The following is a 20,621-nucleotide window of genomic DNA, read 5'->3' as shown; positions in this document are numbered from 1 at the left end:
ACCAGGTAGTGACTGGGAGGAGTCTGTAATATAGAGACTAGCACCACCAGGTAGTGACGGTGAGGAGTCTGTAATATAGAGACTAGCACCACCAGGTAGTGACTGTGGAGTCTGTAATATAGAGACTAGCACCACCAGGTAGTGACTGGGAGGAGTCTGTAATACAGAGACTAGCACCACCAAGTAGTGACGGTGAGGAGTCTGTAATATAGAGACTAGCACCACCAGGTAGTGACGGTGAGGAGTCTGTAATATAGAGACTGACTCCTCACCGTCACTACCTGGTGGTGCTAGTCTCTATATTACAGACTCCTCACCGTCACTACCTGGTGGTGCTATTCTCTATATTACAGACTCCTCACTGTCACTACCTGGTGGTGCTAGTGGTGGTGCTAGTCTCTATATTACAGGGATAGGCCTCAAAGTCACTACCTGGTGATGCTAGTCTCGATATTACAGACTCCCCACCGTCACTACCTGGTGGGCCTAGTCTCTATATTACAGGGATAGGCCTCACCGTTACTACCTGGTGGTGCTAGTCTCTATATTACAGGGATAGGCCTCACCGTCACTACCTGGTGGTGCTAGTCTCTATATTACAGGGATAGGCCTCACCGTCACTACCTGGTGGTGGAAGTCTCTATATTTCATGGATAGGCCTCACCGTCACTACCTGGTGGTGCTAGTCTCTATATTACAGGGATAGGCCTCACCGTCACTACCTGGTGGTGCTAGTCTCTATATTACAGGGATAGGCCTCACCGTCACTACCTGGTGGTGCTAGTCTCTATATTACAGGGATAGGCCTCACCGTCACTACCTTGGTGGTGCTAGTCTTTATATTACAGACGCCTCACCGTGAATACCTGGTGGTGCAAGTCTCTATATTACAGACTCCTGACAGTCACTACCTGGTGGTGCTAGTCTCTATATGACAGACTCCTCACAGTCACTACATAATCTCTATATTACAGACTCCTCAGTCATTACCTGGTGGTGCTAGTCTCTATATTACAGACTCCTCACAGTCACTACCTGGTGGCGCTAGTCTCTATATGACAGACTCCTCAGTCACTACCTGATGGTGCTTGTCTCCTCAGTCACTACCTGGCAGTGCTAGTCTCCTTGGTCACTACCTGGTGATGCTAGTCTCCTCAGTCACTACCTGGTGGTGCTAGTCTCCTCAGTCACTACCTGGTGGTGCTAGTCTCTATATGACAGAGTCTTCAGTCACTACCTGGTGGTGCTAGTCTCCTCAGTCACTACCTGGCGGTGCTAGTCTCCTCAGTCACTACTTGGTGGTGCTAGTCTCTATATTACAGACTCCTCACAGTCACTACCTGGTGGTGCTAGTCTCTATATTACAGACTCCTCACAGTCACTACCTGGTGGTGCTAGTCTGTATATTACAGACTCCTCACAGTCACTACCTGGTGGTGCTAGTCTCTATATTACAGACTACTCACAGTCACTACCTGGTGGTGCTAGTCTCCTCAGTCACTACCTGGTGGTGCTAGTCTCCTCAGTCACTACCTGGTGGTGCTAGTCTCCTCAGTCACTACCTGGTGGTGCTAGTCTCCTCAGTCACTACCTGGCGATGCTAGTCTCCTCAGTCACTACCTGGCGGTGCTGTGTAGAAAGGATAATGGACCTATATTCATGCATTTCCAGAATGTTAATAATCCCTAGACAGTCAGGGAGCAATGCACATTCCAAAAACTATGAATGGAGGTCTATTTAGTGCAAATTTTGACGGCAAGGAAATATAACCAGTTTTGAGTGCGGTCCTCCGGACCTCGTTGACGACCGATGGCGCCTCTCAGGACAAAATTAGTTTGACACCCCTGATCTAATGGTTAAGGTGAGGGATTGGAAATGAAAGCTCATCCTCTGTCTGTAGCTAGCGGGTGAAATACATCTTTAGCTAGCGGGTGAAATACATCTGTAGCTAGCGGGTGAAATACATCTTTAGCTAGCGGGTGAAATACATCTGTAGCTAGCGAGTGAAATACATCTGTAGCTAGTGGGTGAAATACATCTGTAGCTAGCGGGTGAAATACATCTGTAGCTAGCGGGTGAAATACATCTGTAGCTAGCGGGTGAAATACATCTGTAGCTAGCGGGTGAAATACATCTTTAGCTAGCGGGTGAAATACGTCTTTAGCTAGCGGGTGAAATACATCTGTAGCTAGCGGGTGAAATACATCTGTAGCTAGCGGGTGAAATACATCTGTAGCTAGCGGGTGAAATACATCTTTAGCTAGCGGGTGAAATACATCTGTAGCTAGCGGGGTGAAATACATCTTTAGCTAGCGGGTGAAATACATCTGTAGCTAGTGGGTGAAATACATCTTTAGCTAGCGGGTGAAATACATCTGTAGCTAGCGGGTGAAATACATCTGTAGCTAGCGGGTGAAATACATCTTTAGCTAGCGGGTGAAATACATCTGTAGCTAGCGGGTGAAATACATCTGTAGCTAGCGGGTGAAATACATCTGTAGCTAGTGGGTGAAATACATCTGCAAGAGGGTCTGTTCAGGTGGGTGCAACGTTAAAAATCAAAACTTTACGTGTTCAGGTATAGAAATGTGTTGTGTTGATAGATCAGGAACGAGTGTTTGTCATTTAGAACTAACTTGAAGGTACTGTGAGGGACTGACTGAATGGGATGGTGTGCTGGCTCACTCACACCACCTGCTGGACTTATGATGTTACTACACCCTGTTTCCTGGATACAGTATCAAATCCTCTCACACATTTCACTGCTATTCTGCTGTTGTTGTTGTTCCAGACAATATCATCCACGTTACCCTCTTCTGCTATTCTGCTGTTGTTATTCCAGGCAATATGGAGTCCTACGGATGTGCTCTGTTTCACCCTCTAGTACTGGATTGGTCAAGTTAGCCTGGAGTCCCACGGATGTGCTCTGTTTCACCCTCTAGTATTGGATTGGTCAAGTTAGCCTGGAGTCCCACTGATGTGCTCTGTTTCACCCTCTAGTATTGGATTGGTCAAGTTAGCCTGGAGTCCCATTGATGTGCTCTGTTTCACCATCTAGTATTGTATTGGTCAAGTTAGCCTGGAGTTCCACTGATGTGCTCTGTTTCACCCTCTAGTATTGTATTGGTCAAGTTAGCCTGGAGGCCTGCGGATGTGCACTGTTTCACCATCTAGTATTGGATTGGTCAAGTTAGCCTGGAGTCTCACTGATGTGCTCTGTTTCACCCTCTAGTATTGAGTCCCACTGATGTGCTCTGTTTCACCATCTAGTACTGGATTGGTGAAGTTAGCCTGGAGTCCCACTGATGTGCTCTGTTTCACCATCTAGTAAGATAGCATGAGATGAAAGTAGATGTTGAAAACTGAGACCAGGTAATGCCTATGTAGAAGACATGAATCAGGATCATGGTTTGGTTATGAGGTAGCCCTGCCCAAATAAGTACATTGGTACATATTGGTTGGGGTAAGATAGGCCTTTATAGATGTCAGACATAGTCGTGAACCCCCGATCTCCCACGGGAGAAAACTAACGTCTTGACCAATGAGACCAAGAGGAAATGTCCTTATTTGGGCAGGGCTAACTCATAACTCAAACCATGAGCCTGATTCATGTCTTCTACAAAGGCATACCTGGTCTGTAGGTCTATGCCACCTTGTGAAATAAAACAGGTTTAATTAATATGATCTATAGTGAATCATTGCGCAATATAAATGTATGGTGTCATATCTCTATCCTATCATTGCTATAATAAGCCCTGTCATGTTCAGGCTAAATTATAACTTCAATCTTCTCTCATATTTCAGTAATGTTCTGAATCATGTTGATTAATAAACTGTGGAAACTTGTTTTTTGATTACATTTTTTTTTTTACTTGACACGGATCTGATTGAAGATACTTCTTCCTCTCCACGACCCATCATTGTGAAACTGGCAGGAAATTCTATGGTCTTTTCTCATTTGGGGAAAAAGTCAGTCCTCCGTCCTCTCTCCTCCGCCCTCCCTCTCTCTTCCTCCCTCTCTCTTCCTCCCTCTCTCCTCCGTCCTCTCTCCTCCGTCCTCTCTCCTCCGTCCTCTCTCCTCCGTCCTCTCTCTTCCGTCCTCTCTCCTCCGTCCTCTCTCTTCCGTCCTCTCTCCTCCGTCCTCTCTCTTCCGTCCTCTCTCCTCCGTCCTCTGTCCTCCCTCCTCTCTCCTCCCTCCTCTCTCCTCTCTCCTCTCTCCTCCGTCCTCTCTCCTCCGTCCTCTCTCCTCCGTCCTCTCTCTTCCGTCCTCTCTTTTCCGTCCTCTCTCCTCCGTCCTCTCTCCTCCGTCCTCTCTCCTCCGCCCTTTCTCCTCTGCCCTCTCTCCTCCGTGACCCGGAAACCGATGGTTTGAGGAGTGGTTGAGGAGTTGACACATTACTTTCCTCAGTGAAAGGTGACTACCTGAGTCCTTCACAGAAGAGTTTTGATATCTCCTCCACACACCCTTTTAATCAGCTGTTGTTTTGTCTGAGGAGAAAAGCATACAGACATGTAAAAACAATAGGCTACTTATTGTTTTATCTAGAATTTTTTTTACAAATAAAACATTTTTAAAAAATGACTTTTATTTTTACTAGGCAAGTCAGATAAGAACAAATTATTATTTTGAATGACAGCTTAGGAACAGAAATTCAGGGGCAGAAGGACAGACCACTAGGCTGCCCTGCCACGTCTACACTCTAACCACTAGGCTACCCTGCTACCTCTACACTCTAACCACTAGGCTACCCTGCTACCTCTACACTCTAACCACTAGGCTACCCTGCCACCTCTACACTCTAACCACTAGGCCACCCTGCCACCTCTACACTCTAACCACTAGGCTACCCTGCTACCTCTACACTCTAACCACTAGGCCACCCTGCCACCTCTACACTCTAACCACTAGGCTACCCTGCCACCTCTACACTCTAACCACTAGGCCACCCTGCCACCTCTACACTCTAACCACTAGGCTACCCTGCCACCTCTACACTCTAACCACTAGGCTACCCTGCCACCTCTACACTCTAACCACTAGGCTACCCTGCCACCTCTACACTCTAACCACTAGGCTGCCCTGCCCCTACACTCTACCACTAGGTACCCTCCACCTCTACACTCTAACCACTAGGCTACCCTGCCACCTCTACACTCTAACCACTAGGTACCCTGCCACCTCTACACTCTAACCACTAGGCTACCCTGCCACCTCTACACTCTAACCACTAGGCTGCCCCTGCCACCTCTACACTCTAACCACTAGGCTACCCTGCCACCTCTACACTCTAACCACTAGGCTGCCCTGCCACCTCTACACTCTAACCACTAGGCTACCCTGCCACCTCTACCCTCTAACCACTAGGCTACCCTGCCACCTCTACACTCTAACCACTAGGCTACCCTGCCACCTCTACACTCTAACCACTAGGCTACGCTGCCATCTCTACACTCTAACCACTAGGCTACCCTGCCACCTCTACACTTTAACCACTAGGCTACCCTGCCACCTCTACACTTTAACCACTAGGCTACCCTGCCGCCTCTACACTCTAACCACTAGGCTACCCTGCCACCTCTACACTCTAACCACTAGGCTGCCCTGCCACCTCTACACTCTAACCTCTAGGCTACCCTGCCACCTCTACACTCTAACCACTAGGCTACCCTGCCACCTCTACACTCTAACCACTAGGCTACCCTGCCACCTCTACACTCTAACCACTAGGCTTTTTACATCTAAATGTTGCTACAAGGGTATGAGATGTATCTAATTACACACCACTAGGACTGGGATTACACACCACTAGGACTGAGATTACACACCACTAGGACTGGGATTACACACCACTAGGACTGAGATTACACACCACTAGGACTGAGATTACACACCACTAGGACTGAGATTACACACCACTAGGACTGGGATTACACACCACTAGGACTACAGACCACTAGGACTGAGATTACACACCACTAGGACTGGGATTACACACAACTAGGACTGGGATTACACACCACTAGGACTGGGACTACACACCACTAGGACTGGGATTACACACCACTAGGACTACACACCACTAGGACTGGGATTACACACCACTAGGACTGGGAATACACACCACTAGGACTGGGATTACACACCACTAGGACTACAGACCACTAGGACTGAGATTACACACCACTAGGACTGGGATTACACACAACTAGGACTGGGATTACACACCACTAGGACTGGGACTACACACCACTAGGACTGGGATTACACACCACTAGGACTACAGACCACTAGGACTGGGGTTACACACAACTAGGACTGGGATTGCACACCACTAGGACTGGGATTAAACACCCCTAGGACTGGGATTACACACAACTAGGACTACAGACCACTAGGACTGAGATTACACACCACTAGGACTACACACCACTAGGACTGGGATTACACACCACTAGGACTGGGACTACACACCACTAGGACTGGGATTACACACAACTAGGACTACAGACCACTAGGACTGAGATTAAACACCACTAGGACTACAGACCACTAGGACTGGGATTACACACAACTAGGACTGGGATTACACACCACTAGGACTGAGATTACACAACACTAGGACTGAGATTACACACCACTAGGACTGAGATTACACACCACTAGGACTGAGATTACACACCACTAGGACTGAGATTACACACCACTAGGACTGGGATTACACACCACTAGGACTACAGACCACTAGGACTGAGATTACACACCACTAGGACTGGGATTACACACAACTAGGACTGGGATTACACACCACTAGGACTGGGACTACACACCACTAGGACTGGGATTACACACCACTAGGACTACACACCACTAGGACTGGGATTACACACCACTAGGACTGGGAATACACACCACTAGGACTGGGATTACACACCACTAGGACTACAGACCACTAGGACTGAGATTACACACCACTAGGACTGGGATTACACACAACTAGGACTGGGATTACACACCACTAGGACTGGGACTACACACCACTAGGACTGGGATTACACACCACTAGGACTACAGACCACTAGGACTGGGGTTACACACAACTAGGACTGGGATTGCACACCACTAGGACTGGGATTAAACACCCCTAGGACTGGGATTACACACAACTAGGACTACAGACCACTAGGACTGAGATTACACACCACTAGGACTACACACCACTAGGACTGGGATTACACACCACTAGGACTGGGACTACACACCACTAGGACTGGGATTACACACAACTAGGACTACAGACCACTAGGACTGAGATTAAACACCACTAGGACTACAGACCACTAGGACTGGGATTACACACAACTAGGACTGGGATTACACACCACTAGGACTGAGATTACACAACACTAGGACTGAGATTACACACCACTAGGACTGAGATTACACACCACTCGGACTGGGATTACACACCACTAGGACTGAGATTACACACCATTAGGACTGGGATTTCACACCACTAGGACTGAGATTACACACCACTAGGACTGGGATTGCACACCATGAGGACTATACACCACTAGGACTGGGATTACACACCACCAGGACTAAACAAAACAGTTTTTTAAATAGGTTCTACAATTTAAAAGCATTCATTCGAAGTGGAAGAACAGCTAAACGTAGATAAATCTCCTGATAAAGGAAACTCAACATAATTCAAGAGTCAACACTCCGACCATGGACGAAATTTTAAAGTGAGATTACTTTTTACATCAAGATCAGGGGAGAGCGCGAACGCAGTCCCCCACTACCAGAAATTATGCAATCGAGATTTCCACATTTGAGAAATTCGCAGGGGTCAGCACAGCCGGAGTGCAATGGCTGAGCCTCGCCCTGGGTGAACCGCCTTCTTGATCACGGTGTCTCCCTTGCCAGGTAAGTATGAGTTGTACACGTTGGTAGAGGAGCACTCCTTCCAGGACAAAGGTGTTTGACTCACGGTTACCACTTCTACTACTGATATACCACATCATATTGAACAAGGTTTAATGACATTTACGAATGCAGTTGCGGACAAGGCGAAGAAAAAGCAATACATTTTGTTTTACTATATTATATCACGGTCCGAATTTTCTCCCATCATGCAACACGGTAGAAATTCTATATTTATTGCATTTTTTGTCTAAATGTCCGTCTGGTTACACACAAGTAGGCAATGTACCAAAATACAGAAATCACATTCGTGCACACAGCCAACCGAAAGACACCACTTATTTCTGGTGTTTTGTAGCGTTCCAGACGTTGTAGGAATAGTTTCATCACGCTTGTTTTCTGGTCTCAGTAAAATATGATTCCACCATCGACCACAGGGTGGCATACGACCCACAGATACGGAGGAGAAACAGTAGCTTACTAGTTCATCAACAAGACACAGTAGTAGCTACTCGGGGTGTGCTGACATGGCCATACTCGTATTTGTAATTGAATCTGTAAATGTACAGTTGATAGTCAGGTAGGATGATTCTCGTGATCGGGGGAAAAAACCCAAATCATTTCAACATGTCTAAACATTCTCAAAGTGGGTTGTAATGCCAAAGTGGGTTGTAATGTCAGTGGGTTGTAATGTCAGTGGGTTGTAATGTCAGTGGGTTGTAATGTCAAGTGGGTTGTAATGTCAAAGTGGGTTGTAATGTCAGTGGGTTGTAATGTCAAAGTGGGTTGTAATGTCAGTGGGTTGTAATGTCAGTGGGTTGTAATGTCAGTGGGTTGTAATGTCAGTGGGTTGTAATGTCAGTGGGTCGTAATGTCAAAGTGGGTTGTAATGTCAGTGGGTTGTAATGTCAGTGGGTTGTAATGTCAAAGTGGGTTGTAATGTCAGTGGGTTGTAATATCAAAGTGGGTTGTAATGTCAGTGGGTTGTAATGTCAGTGGGTTGTAATGTCAGTGGGTTGTAATGTCAGTGGGTTGTAATGTCAAAGTGGGTTGTAATGTCAGTGGGTTGTAATGTCAGTGGGTTGTAATGTCAGTGGGTTGTAATGTCAAAGTGGGTTGTAATGTCAGTGGGTTGTAATGTCAAAGTGGGTTGTAATGTCAGTGGGTTTGTAATGTCAGTGGGTTGTAATATCAGTGGGTTGTATGTCAAAGTGGGTTGTAATGTCAGTGGGTTGTAATGCCAAAGTGGGTTGTAATGTCAGTGGGTTGTAATGTCAGTGGGTTGTATGTCAAAGTGGGTTGTAATATCATCAAAGTGGGTTGTAATGTCAGTGGGTTGTAATGCCAAAGTGGGTTGTAATGTCAGTGGGTTGTAATGCCAAAGTGGGTTGTAATGCCAAAGTGGGTTGTAATGTCAGTGGGTTGTAATGTCAGTGGGTTGTATGTCAAAGTGGGTTGTAATATCATCAAAGTGGGTTGTAATGTCAGTGGGTTGTAATGTCAAAGTGGGTTGTAATGCCAAAGTGGGTTGTAATGTCAGTGGGTTGTAATGTCAAAGTGGGTTGTAATGTCAGTGGGTTGTATGTCAAGTGGGTTGTAATGCCAACGTGGGTTGTAATGTCAGTGGGTTGTAATGCCAAAGTGGGTTGTAATGTCAGTGGGTTGTAATGTCAGTGGGTTGTAATGTCAGTGGGTTGTAATGTCAAAGTGGGTTGTAATGTCAACGTGGGTTGTATGTCAAAGTGGGTTGTAATGTCAGTGGGTTGTATTTTCAGTGGGTTGTAATGTCAAAGTGGGTTGTAATGTCAAAGTGGGTTGTAATATCAGTGGTTTGTAATGTCAGTGGGTTGTAATTTCAAAGCGGGTTGTAATGTCAGTGGGTTGTAATGTCAAAGTGGGTTGTAATGTCAACGTGGGTTGTATGTCAAAGTGGGTTGTAATGTCAGTGGGTTGTATTTTCAGTGGGTTGTAATGTCAAAGTGGGTTGTATTTTCAGTGGGTTGTAATGTCAAAGTGGGTTGTAATGTCAAAGTGGGTTGTAATATCAGTGGTTTGTAATGTCAGTGGGTTGTAATTTCAAAGTGAGTTGTAATGTCAAAGTGGTTGTAATGTCAAAGTGGGTTGTAATGTCAGTGGGTTGTATTGTCAGTGGGTTGTAATATCAGTGGGTTGTAATATCATCAAAGTGGGTTGTAATGCCAAAGTGGGTTGTAATGTCAGTGGGTTGTAATGCCAGTGGGTTGTAATATCATCAAAGTGGGTTGTAATGTCAGTGGGTTGTAATGCCAAAGTGGGTTGTAATGTCAGTGGGTTGTAATGTCAGTGGGTTGTAATATCATCAAAGTGGGTTGTAATGTCAGTGGGTTGTAATATCAGTGGGTTGTAATATCATCAAAGTGGGTTATAATGTCAGTGGGTTGTAATATCATCAAAGTGGGTTGTAATGTCATTGGGTTGTAATGTCAAAGTGGGTTGTAATGTCAAAGTGGGTTGTAATGTCAAAGTGGGTTGTAATGTCAAAGTGGGTTGTAATGTCAGTGGGTTGTATTTTCAGTGGGTTGTAATGTCAAAGTGGGTTGTAATGTCAGTGGGTTGTAATGTCAAAGTGGGTTGTAATGTCAGTGGGTTGTAATGTCAGTGGGTTGTAATGTCAGTGGGTTGTAATGTCAAGCACTCCGGCTGTGGGTTGTAATGTCTAGGCTACCCTGCCACCTCTACACTCTAACCACTAGGCTACCCTGCCACCTCTACACTCTAACCACCACGTCATCTGCCTGATGAAGCGCGAGTGGAGGAGTCTCATTTCATTACAAACTCGTTTTTGTTTCCTCTCCCTCGCCACCTCGCCACGATTTTTCAAAATGAGGCCAGAGAGGAAGGAGAGAGAATGTAGGAGTTTAGCAAATCAAATTGAGAAAAGACCTCTGACTTCCTGGTTAAATTCCCCAAAAATTCTAAAGAAAAATCCTGGGGTTAATAAATTGGACAGATTTAGAACTTGATCATCGTCAAACTAATTTAGGACTACAGACCACTAGGACTGAGATTACACACCACTAGGACTGGGATTACACACAACTAGGACTGGGATTACACACCACTAGGACTGGGACTACACACCACTAGGACTGGGATTACACACCACTAGGACTACACACCACTAGGACTGGGATTACACACCACTAGGACTGAGATTACACACCACTAGTACTGGGATTACACACCACTAGGACTGAGATTACACACCACTAGGACTGGGATTACACACCACTAGGACTGAGATTTCACACCACTAGGACTGAGATTACACACCACTAGGACTGGGATTACACACCACTAGGACTACACACCACTAGGACTGGGACTACACACCACTAGGACTGAGATTACACACCACTAGGACTGAGATTACACACCACTGGGACTGAGATTACACACCACTAGGACTGGGATTACACACCACTAGGACTACACACCACTAGGACTGAGATTACACACCACTGGGACTGAGATTACACACCACTAGGACTGGGATTACACACCACTAGGACTGAGATTACACACCATTAGGACTGGGATTACACACCATTAGGACTGAGATTACACACCATTAGGACTGGGATTACACACCACTAGGACTGAGATTACACAACACTAGGACTGGGATTACACACCACTAGGACTGGGACTACACACCACTAGGACTGGGACTACACACCACTAGGACTACACAGCACTGGGACTGAGATTACACACCACTAGGACTGGGATTACACACCACGAGGACTATCCACCACTAGGACTGGGATTACACACCACCAGGACTAAACAAAATAGTTTTTAAATAGGTTCTACAATTTAAAAGCATTCATTCGAAGTGGAAGAACAGCTAAACGTAGATAAATCTCCTGATAAAGGAAACTCAACATAATTCAAGAGTCAACACTCCGACCATGGACGAAATTTTAAAGTGAGATTACTTTTTACATCAAGATCAGGGGAGAGCGCGAACGCAGTCCCCCACTACCAGAAATTATGCAATCGAGATTTCCACATTTGAGAAATTCGCAGGGGTCAGCACAGCCGGAGTGCAATGGCTGAGCCTCGCCCTGGGTGAACCGCCTTCTTGATCACGGTGTCTCCCTTGCCAGGTAAGTATGAGTTGTACACGTTGGTAGAGGAGCACTCCTTCCAGGACAAAGGTGTTTGACTCACGGTTACCACTTCTACTACTGATAATACCACATCAAATTGAACAAGGTTTAATGACATTTACGAATGCAGTTGCGGACAAGGCGAAGAAAAAGCAATACATTTTGTTTTACTATATTATATCACGGTCCGAATTTTCTCCCATCATGCAACACGGTAGAAATTCTATATTTATTGCATTTTTTGTCTAAATGTCCGTCTGGTTACACACAAGTAGGCAATGTACCAAAATACAGAAATCACATTCGTGCACACAGCCAACCGAAAGACACCACTTATTTCTGGTGTTTTGTAGCGTTCCAGACGTTGTAGGAATAGTTTCATCACGCTTGTTTTCTGGTCTCAGTAAAATATGATTCCACCATCGACCACAGGGTGGCATACGACCCACAGATACGGAGGAGAAACAGTAGCTTACTAGTTCATCAACAAGACACAGTAGTAGCTACTCGGGGTGTGCTGACATGGCCATACTCGTATTTGTAATTGAATCTGTAAATTTACAGTTGATAGTCAGGTAGGATGATTCTCGTGATCGGGGGAAAAAACCCAAATCATTTCAACATGTCTAAACATTCTCAAAGTGGGTTGTAATGCCAAAGTGGGTTGTAATGTCAGTGGGTTGTAATGTCAGTGGGTTGTAATGTCAGTGGGTTGTAATGTCAAAGTGGGTTGTAATGTCAAAGTGGGTTGTAATGTCAGTGGGTTGTAATATCAAAGTGGGTTGTAATGTCAGTGGGTTGTAATGTCAGTGGGTTGTAATGTCAAAGTGGGTTGTAATGTCAGTGGGTTGTAATGTCAGTGGGTTGTAATGTCAGTGGGTTGTAATGTCAAAGTGGGTTGTAATGTCAGTGGGTTGTATTGTCAGTGGGTTGTAATGTCAAAGTGGGTTGTAATGTCAGTGGGTTGTAATATCAAAGTGGGTTGTAATGTCAGTGGGTTGTAATGTCAGTGGGTTGTAATGTCAGTAGGTTGTAATGTCAGTGGGTTGTAATGTCAAAGTGGGTTGTAATGTCAGTGGGTTGTAATGTCAGTGGGTTGTAATGTCAGTGGGTTGTAATGTCAAAGTGGGTTGTAATGTTAGTGGGTTGTAATGTCAGTGGGTTGTAATGCCAGTGGGTTGTAATGTCAGTGGGTTGTAATATCAGTGGGTTGTATGTCAAAGTGGGTTGTAATGTCAGTGGGTTGTAATGCCAAAGTGGGTTGTAATGTCAGTGGGTTGTAATGTCAGTGGGTTGTAATGTCAGTGGGTTGTAATGTCAAGCACTCCGGCTGTGGGTTGTAATGTCTAGGCTACCCTGCCACCTCTACACTCTAACCACTAGGCTACCCTGCCACCTCTACACTCTAACCACCACGTCATCTGCCTGATGAAGCGCGAGTGGAGGAGTCTCATTTCATTACAAGCTCGTTTTTGTTTCCTCTCCCTCGCCACCTCGCCACGATTTTTCAAAAGGAGGCCAGAGAGGAAGGAGAGAGAATGTAGGAGTTTAGCAAATCAAATTGAGAAAAGACCTCTGACTTCCTGGTTAAATTCCCCAAAAATTCTAAAGAAAAATCCTGGGGTTAATAAATTGGACAGATTTAGAACTTGATCATCGTCAAACTAATTTAGGACTACAGACCACTAGGACTGAGATTACACACCACTAGGACTGGGATTACACACAACTAGGACTGGGATTACACACCACTAGGACTGGGACTACACACCACTAGGACTGGGATTACACACCACTAGGACTACACACCACTAGGACTGGGATTACACACCACTAGGACTGAGATTACACACCACTAGTACTGGGATTACACACCACTAGGACTGAGATTACACACCACTAGGACTGGGATTACACACCACTAGGACTGAGATTTCACACCACTAGGACTGAGATTACACACCACTAGGACTGGGATTACACACCACTAGGACTACACACCACTAGGACTGGGATTACACACCACTAGGACTGGGATTACACACCACTAGGACTGGGATTACACACCACTAGGACTGAGATTACACACCATTAGGACTGGGATTACACACCACTAGGACTGAGATTACACAACACTAGGACTGGGATTACACACCACTAGGACTGGGATTACACACCACTAGGACTGGGACTACACACCACTAGGACTGAGATTACACACCACTAGGACTGAGATTACACACCACTGGGACTGAGATTACACACCACTAGGACTACACACCACTAGGACTGAGATTACACACCACTGGGACTGAGATTACACACCACTAGGACTGGGATTACACACCACTAGGACTGAGATTACACACCATTAGGACTGGGATTACACACCATTAGGACTGAGATTACACACCATTAGGACTGGGATTACACACCACTAGGACTGAGATTACACAACACTAGGACTGGGATTACACACCACTAGGACTGGGACTACACACCACTAGGACTGGGACTACACACCACTAGGACTACACAGCACTGGGACTGAGATTACACACCACTAGGACTGGGATTACACACCACGAGGACTATCCACCACTAGGACTGGGATTACACACCACCAGGACTAAACAAAATAGTTTTTTAAATAGGTTCTACAATTTAAAAGCATTCATTCGAAGTGGAAGAACAGCTAAACGTAGATAAATCTCCTGATAAAGGAAACTCAACATAATTCAAGAGTCAACACTCCGACCATGGACGAAATTTTAAAGTGAGATTACTTTTTACATCAAGATCAGGGGAGAGCGCGAACGCAGTCCCCCACTACCAGAAATTATGCAATCGAGATTTCCACATTTGAGAAATTCGCAGGGGTCAGCACAGCCGGAGTGCAATGGCTGAGCCTCGCCCTGGGTGAACCGCCTTCTTGATCACGGTGTCTCCCTTGCCAGGTAAGTATGAGTTGTACACGTTGGTAGAGGAGCACTCCTTCCAGGACAAAGGTGTTTGACTCACGGTTACCACTTCTACTACTGATAATACCACATCAAATTGAACAAGGTTTAATGACATTTACGAATGCAGTTGCGGACAAGGCGAAGAAAAAGCAATACATTTTGTTTTACTATATTATATCACGGTCCGAATTTTCTCCCATCATGCAACACGGTAGAAATTCTATATTTATTGCATTTTTTGTCTAAATGTCCGTCTGGTTACACACAAGTAGGCAATGTACCAAAATACAGAAATCACATTCGTGCACACAGCCAACCGAAAGACACCACTTATTTCTGGTGTTTTGTAGCGTTCCAGACGTTGTAGGAATAGTTTCATCACGCTTGTTTTCTGGTCTCAGTAAAATATGATTCCACCATCGACCACAGGGTGGCATACGACCCACAGATACGGAGGAGAAACAGTAGCTTACTAGTTCATCAACAAGACACAGTAGTAGCTACTCGGGGTGTGCTGACATGGCCATACTCGTATTTGTAATTGAATCTGTAAATTTACAGTTGATAGTCAGGTAGGATGATTCTCGTGATCGGGGGAAAAAACCCAAATCATTTCAACATGTCTAAACATTCTCAAAGTGGGTTGTAATGCCAAAGTGGGTTGTAATGTCAGTGGGTTGTAATGTCAGTGGGTTGTAATGTCAGTGGGTTGTAATGTCAAAGTGGGTTGTAATGTCAAAGTGGGTTGTAATGTCAGTGGGTTGTAATATCAAAGTGGGTTGTAATGTCAGTGGGTTGTAATGTCAGTGGGTTGTAATGTCAAAGTGGGTTGTAATGTCAGTGGGTTGTAATGTCAGTGGGTTGTAATGTCAGTGGGTTGTAATGTCAAAGTGGGTTGTAATGTCAGTGGGTTGTATTGTCAGTGGGTTGTAATGTCAAAGTGGGTTGTAATGTCAGTGGGTTGTAATATCAAAGTGGGTTGTAATGTCAGTGGGTTGTAATGTCAGTGGGTTGTAATGTCAGTAGGTTGTAATGTCAGTGGGTTGTAATGTCAAAGTGGGTTGTAATGTCAGTGGGTTGTAATGTCAGTGGGTTGTAATGTCAGTGGGTTGTAATGTCAAAGTGGGTTGTAATGTTAGTGGGTTGTAATGTCAGTGGGTTGTAATGCCAGTGGGTTGTAATGTCAGTGGGTTGTAATATCAGTGGGTTGTATGTCAAAGTGGGTTGTAATGTCAGTGGGTTGTAATGCCAAAGTGGGTTGTAATGTCAGTGGGTTGTAATGTCAGTGGGTTGTAATGTCAGTGGGTTGTAATGTCAAGCACTCCGGCTGTGGGTTGTAATGTCTAGGCTACCCTGCCACCTCTACACTCTAACCACTAGGCTACCCTGCCACCTCTACACTCTAACCACCACGTCATCTGCCTGATGAAGCGCGAGTGGAGGAGTCTCATTTCATTACAAGCTCGTTTTTGTTTCCTCTCCCTCGCCACCTCGCCACGATTTTTCAAAAGGAGGCCAGAGAGGAAGGAGAGAGAATGTAGGAGTTTAGCAAATCAAATTGAGAAAAGACCTCTGACTTCCTGGTTAAATTCCCCAAAAATTCTAAAGAAAAATCCTGGGGTTAATAAATTGGACAGATTTAGAACTTGATCATCGTCAAACTAATTTAGGACTACAGACCACTAGGACTGAGATTACACACCACTAGGACTGGGATTACACACAACTAGGACTGGGATTACACACCACTAGGACTGGGACTACACACCACTAGGACTGGGATTACACACCACTAGGACTACACACCACTAGGACTGGGATTACACACCACTAGGACTGAGATTACACACCACTAGTACTGGGATTACACACCACTAGGACTGAGATTACACACCACTAGGACTGGGATTACACACCACTAGGACTGAGATTTCACACCACTAGGACTGAGATTACACACCACTAGGACTGGGATTACACACCACTAGGACTACACACCACTAGGACTGGGATTACACACCACTAGGACTGGGATTACACACCACTAGGACTGGGATTACACACCACTAGGACTGAGATTACACACCATTAGGACTGGGATTACACACCACTAGGACTGAGATTACACAACACTAGGACTGGGATTACACACCACTAGGACTGGGATTACACACCACTAGGACTGGGACTACACACCACTAGGACTGAGATTACACACCACTAGGACTGAGATTACACACCACTGGGACTGAGATTACACACCACTAGGACTGGGATTACACACCACTAGGACTACACACCACTAGGACTGAGATTACACACCACTGGGACTGAGATTACACACCACTAGGACTGGGATTACACACCACTAGGACTGAGATTACACACCATTAGGACTGGGATTACACACCATTAGGACTGAGATTACACACCATTAGGACTGGGATTACACACCACTAGGACTGAGATTACACAACACTAGGACTGGGATTACACACCACAAGGACTGGGATTACACACCACTAGGACTGGGACTACACACCACTAGGACTGGGACTACACACCACTAGGACTACACAGCACTGGGACTGAGATTACACACCACTAGGACTGGGATTACACACCACGAGGACTATCCACCACTAGGACTGGGATTACACACCACCAGGACTAAACAAAATAGTTTTTTAAATAGGTTCTACAATTTAAAAGCATTCATTCGAAGTGGAAGAACAGCTAAACGTAGATAAATCTCCTGATAAAGGAAACTCAACATAATTCAAGAGTCAACACTCCGACCATGGACGAAATTTTAAAGTGAGATTACTTTTTACATCAAGATCAGGGGAGAGCGCGAACGCAGTCCCCCACTACCAGAAATTATGCAATCGAGATTTCCACATTTGAGAAATTCGCAGGGGTCAGCACAGCCGGAGTGCAATGGCTGAGCCTCGCCCTGGGTGAACCGCCTTCTTGATCACGGTGTCTCCCTTGCCAGGTAAGTATGAGTTGTACACGTTGGTAGAGGAGCACTCCTTCCAGGACAAAGGTGTTTGACTCACGGTTACCACTTCTACTACTGATATACCACATCATATTGAACAAGGTTTAATGACATTTACGAATACAGTTGCGGACAAGGCGAAGAAAAAGCAATACATTTTGTTTTACTATATTATATCACGGTCCGAATTTTCTCCCATCATGCAACACGGTAGAAATTCTATATTTATTGCATTTTTTGTCTAAATGTCCGTCTGGTTACACACAAGTAGGCAATGTACCAAAATGCAGAAATCACATTCGTGCACACAGCCAACCGAAAGACACCACTTATTTCTGGTGTTTTGTAGCGTTCCAGACGTTGTAGGAATAGTTTCATCACGCTTGTTTTCTGCTCTCAGTAAAATATGATTCCAAACCTAACGCTGGGCCAATTGAATAGGCTACTACAACTCGTAGTTTTGTCGTACTTTTCAGACAGGTGATCTATTATAAATTATAAACAGGGTGGTTTGAGCCCTGAATGCAGATTGTTTTTGTTGTTCTAATGTAGTTGGTAACCAGTTTGTAATAGCAATAATGCCCCTCTGAGGTTTGTTGTATTTGGCCAATGTTAGAGTGACCCCTATCCACAAAGAAGGACAGCGAAACAGACCTGTATCTATTTTTAAGTGTGCAGTCTAGGGTGCTGGGAAAAGTCATTTATGAATAGATGAATGAATATACTGGCATGAATACTCTTATTAGAACTACAGTCTGGTTTTTAGAAAGACCCACTCCACTGACATCTCTGTTTTGACTGACTTCATCAGGAAATAAGTGGACCAGGGAAATGTCTGTGACGTGGTAATGGTTGACCAAGGAAATGTCTGTGGCATGTGGGAAATGTCTGTGGCATGGTAATGGTTGACCACATACATTTCCCGGTTCAACCATTCCAGACATTTCCCTGGTCAACCATTACCATGCCACAGACATTTCCCTGGCCAACCATTACCATGCCACAGACACAGATATTTCCCTGGTCAACCATTACCATTCCACATACATTTCACTTGTCAATGGCGTGGTAAAGGGTCTGAGGGCGCAAAATGATCAATTCACAAGTAGGCCTTTTCCTTCACATTATCGGGACATGACAGGCATAATCACCAGTGCTACAATAACAGATCACACACATCCGGGTTATCAGAAGACAAACTGTATCTCTGAGGATAATTTAGTTCTCTTTTAAATAGACCCTACATTCTACAACCATTCATCTGATAAGAACATGTAAATTGTTGACAAACGTTCTCAACACAAAACTCATTAGAATTCGGAGTGAAAGCAAAATCAACCCAAATCTGTTACTTCGTTATTATAACATGAAGATCAGGGGAGAGCGCGAACGCAGTCCCCCACTACCAGAAATTATGCAATCGAGATTTCCACATTTGAGAAATTCGCAGGGGTCAGCACAGCCGGAGTGCAATGGCTGAGCCTCGCCCTGGGTGAACCGCCTTCTTGATCACGGTGTCTCCCTTGCCAGGTAAGTATGAGTTGTACACATCGGTAGAGGAAGAGTCATTCCAGGACAAAGGTGTTTGACTCACGGTTACCACTTCTACTACTGATAATACCTCATCATATTGAACAAGGTTTAATGACGTTTACGAATAGAGTTGCGGACAAGGCGAAGGAAAAGCGATGCACTTTGTTTTACAATATTATATCACTGTCCGACTGTTTACCCATGATGCAACACGGTAGAAATTGTATATACATTGAATTTGTTTTCTAAACGACCGTCTATATAATCACATTCATTGGTGAACAACTGTAGCCTAATATCAGTATTCAGAGATCGCAAGTAAACAATTCAACTTGAAAAAAAATGGGGGAATGTTTATCCGACTGGTCGCTCAGGAGACAAAAGCAGATGACGTCAGACGTATGGAAGACATGTGACTTGAGCTCGTAGGAAGAGGAAGGATACAGCGCTGCGTCGATGTGACGAACAAGCACTGTAGGCTACTATTTACTGTATATATCATTTTATATATATCTATATATCTATATCGATCTATATATCTATATCTATCTATATCTCTATATCTCTATCTATCTCTATCTATCTATCTATCTATATATCTATATATATCTATATATATATAGTTCCTGATTGCTTGGTAGAGTGTAAACAACACAAAATAAATGATAGGTGCACCAGAGAGTTGACGTGTACTAATGATTTAAAAAAATATATATATTATTTAGGCCATTGTATACTGTAGGCAAATTATTCAAGAGAATGCTTGAATGTATTTAAAACGCAGGACTAGTAGGCTGTGTGATGAAATGAAGTAATAGTAAGGACTAATTGATAACAGGCCAGAAAGCTGAACAACACCAGCATAATGACATACGAGAGAGTCTGCGCCAATGAAGAACAACAAATGGTAAAGCTTTTAATGAGGGCTACAGCAAAGCAAAATAAAAAATAAGTGTCAATAAGTTAAAAGGTCATTAGGGTCACATGATCAAGGTGGGGGCGGGAGGGAGCCTAGTGGTTAGAGTTGCTGGATCGATCCC

At 44.7% G+C, this 20,621-nt stretch overlaps 5 non-coding genes across 5 annotated transcripts; all 5 read right to left on the bottom strand.

Moving 5' to 3' along the window:
• Positions 1-7,774: 7,774 nt before the first annotated feature.
• Positions 7,775-7,938, bottom strand: LOC116360216 (U1 spliceosomal RNA). The gene has a single exon (XR_004206977.1). It is a non-coding gene; the product is annotated as a U1 spliceosomal RNA (small nuclear RNA).
• A 3,984-nt stretch (positions 7,939-11,922) lies between these two features.
• On the bottom strand, positions 11,923-12,086 carry LOC116360215 (U1 spliceosomal RNA). Its single transcript, XR_004206976.1, has one exon. It is a non-coding gene; the product is annotated as a U1 spliceosomal RNA (small nuclear RNA).
• Positions 12,087-14,882: 2,796 nt separating this feature from the next.
• LOC116360214 (U1 spliceosomal RNA) lies at positions 14,883-15,046 on the bottom strand. Its single transcript, XR_004206975.1, has one exon. It is a non-coding gene; the product is annotated as a U1 spliceosomal RNA (small nuclear RNA).
• Positions 15,047-17,886: 2,840 nt separating this feature from the next.
• LOC116360213 (U1 spliceosomal RNA) lies at positions 17,887-18,050 on the bottom strand. Its single transcript, XR_004206974.1, has one exon. It is a non-coding gene; the product is annotated as a U1 spliceosomal RNA (small nuclear RNA).
• A 1,372-nt stretch (positions 18,051-19,422) lies between these two features.
• Positions 19,423-19,586, bottom strand: LOC116360235 (U1 spliceosomal RNA). Its single transcript, XR_004206996.1, has one exon. It is a non-coding gene; the product is annotated as a U1 spliceosomal RNA (small nuclear RNA).
• Positions 19,587-20,621: the final 1,035 nt, after the last annotated feature.

This window comes from Oncorhynchus kisutch, unplaced genomic scaffold (assembly GCF_002021735.2).
Source record: "Oncorhynchus kisutch isolate 150728-3 unplaced genomic scaffold, Okis_V2 Okis07a-Okis12b_hom, whole genome shotgun sequence".
NCBI lineage: Eukaryota > Metazoa > Chordata > Actinopteri > Salmoniformes > Salmonidae > Oncorhynchus > Oncorhynchus kisutch.
Note: the sequence above shows the minus strand (reverse complement) of the source record. Positions and strands in the feature narration are given on the sequence as shown.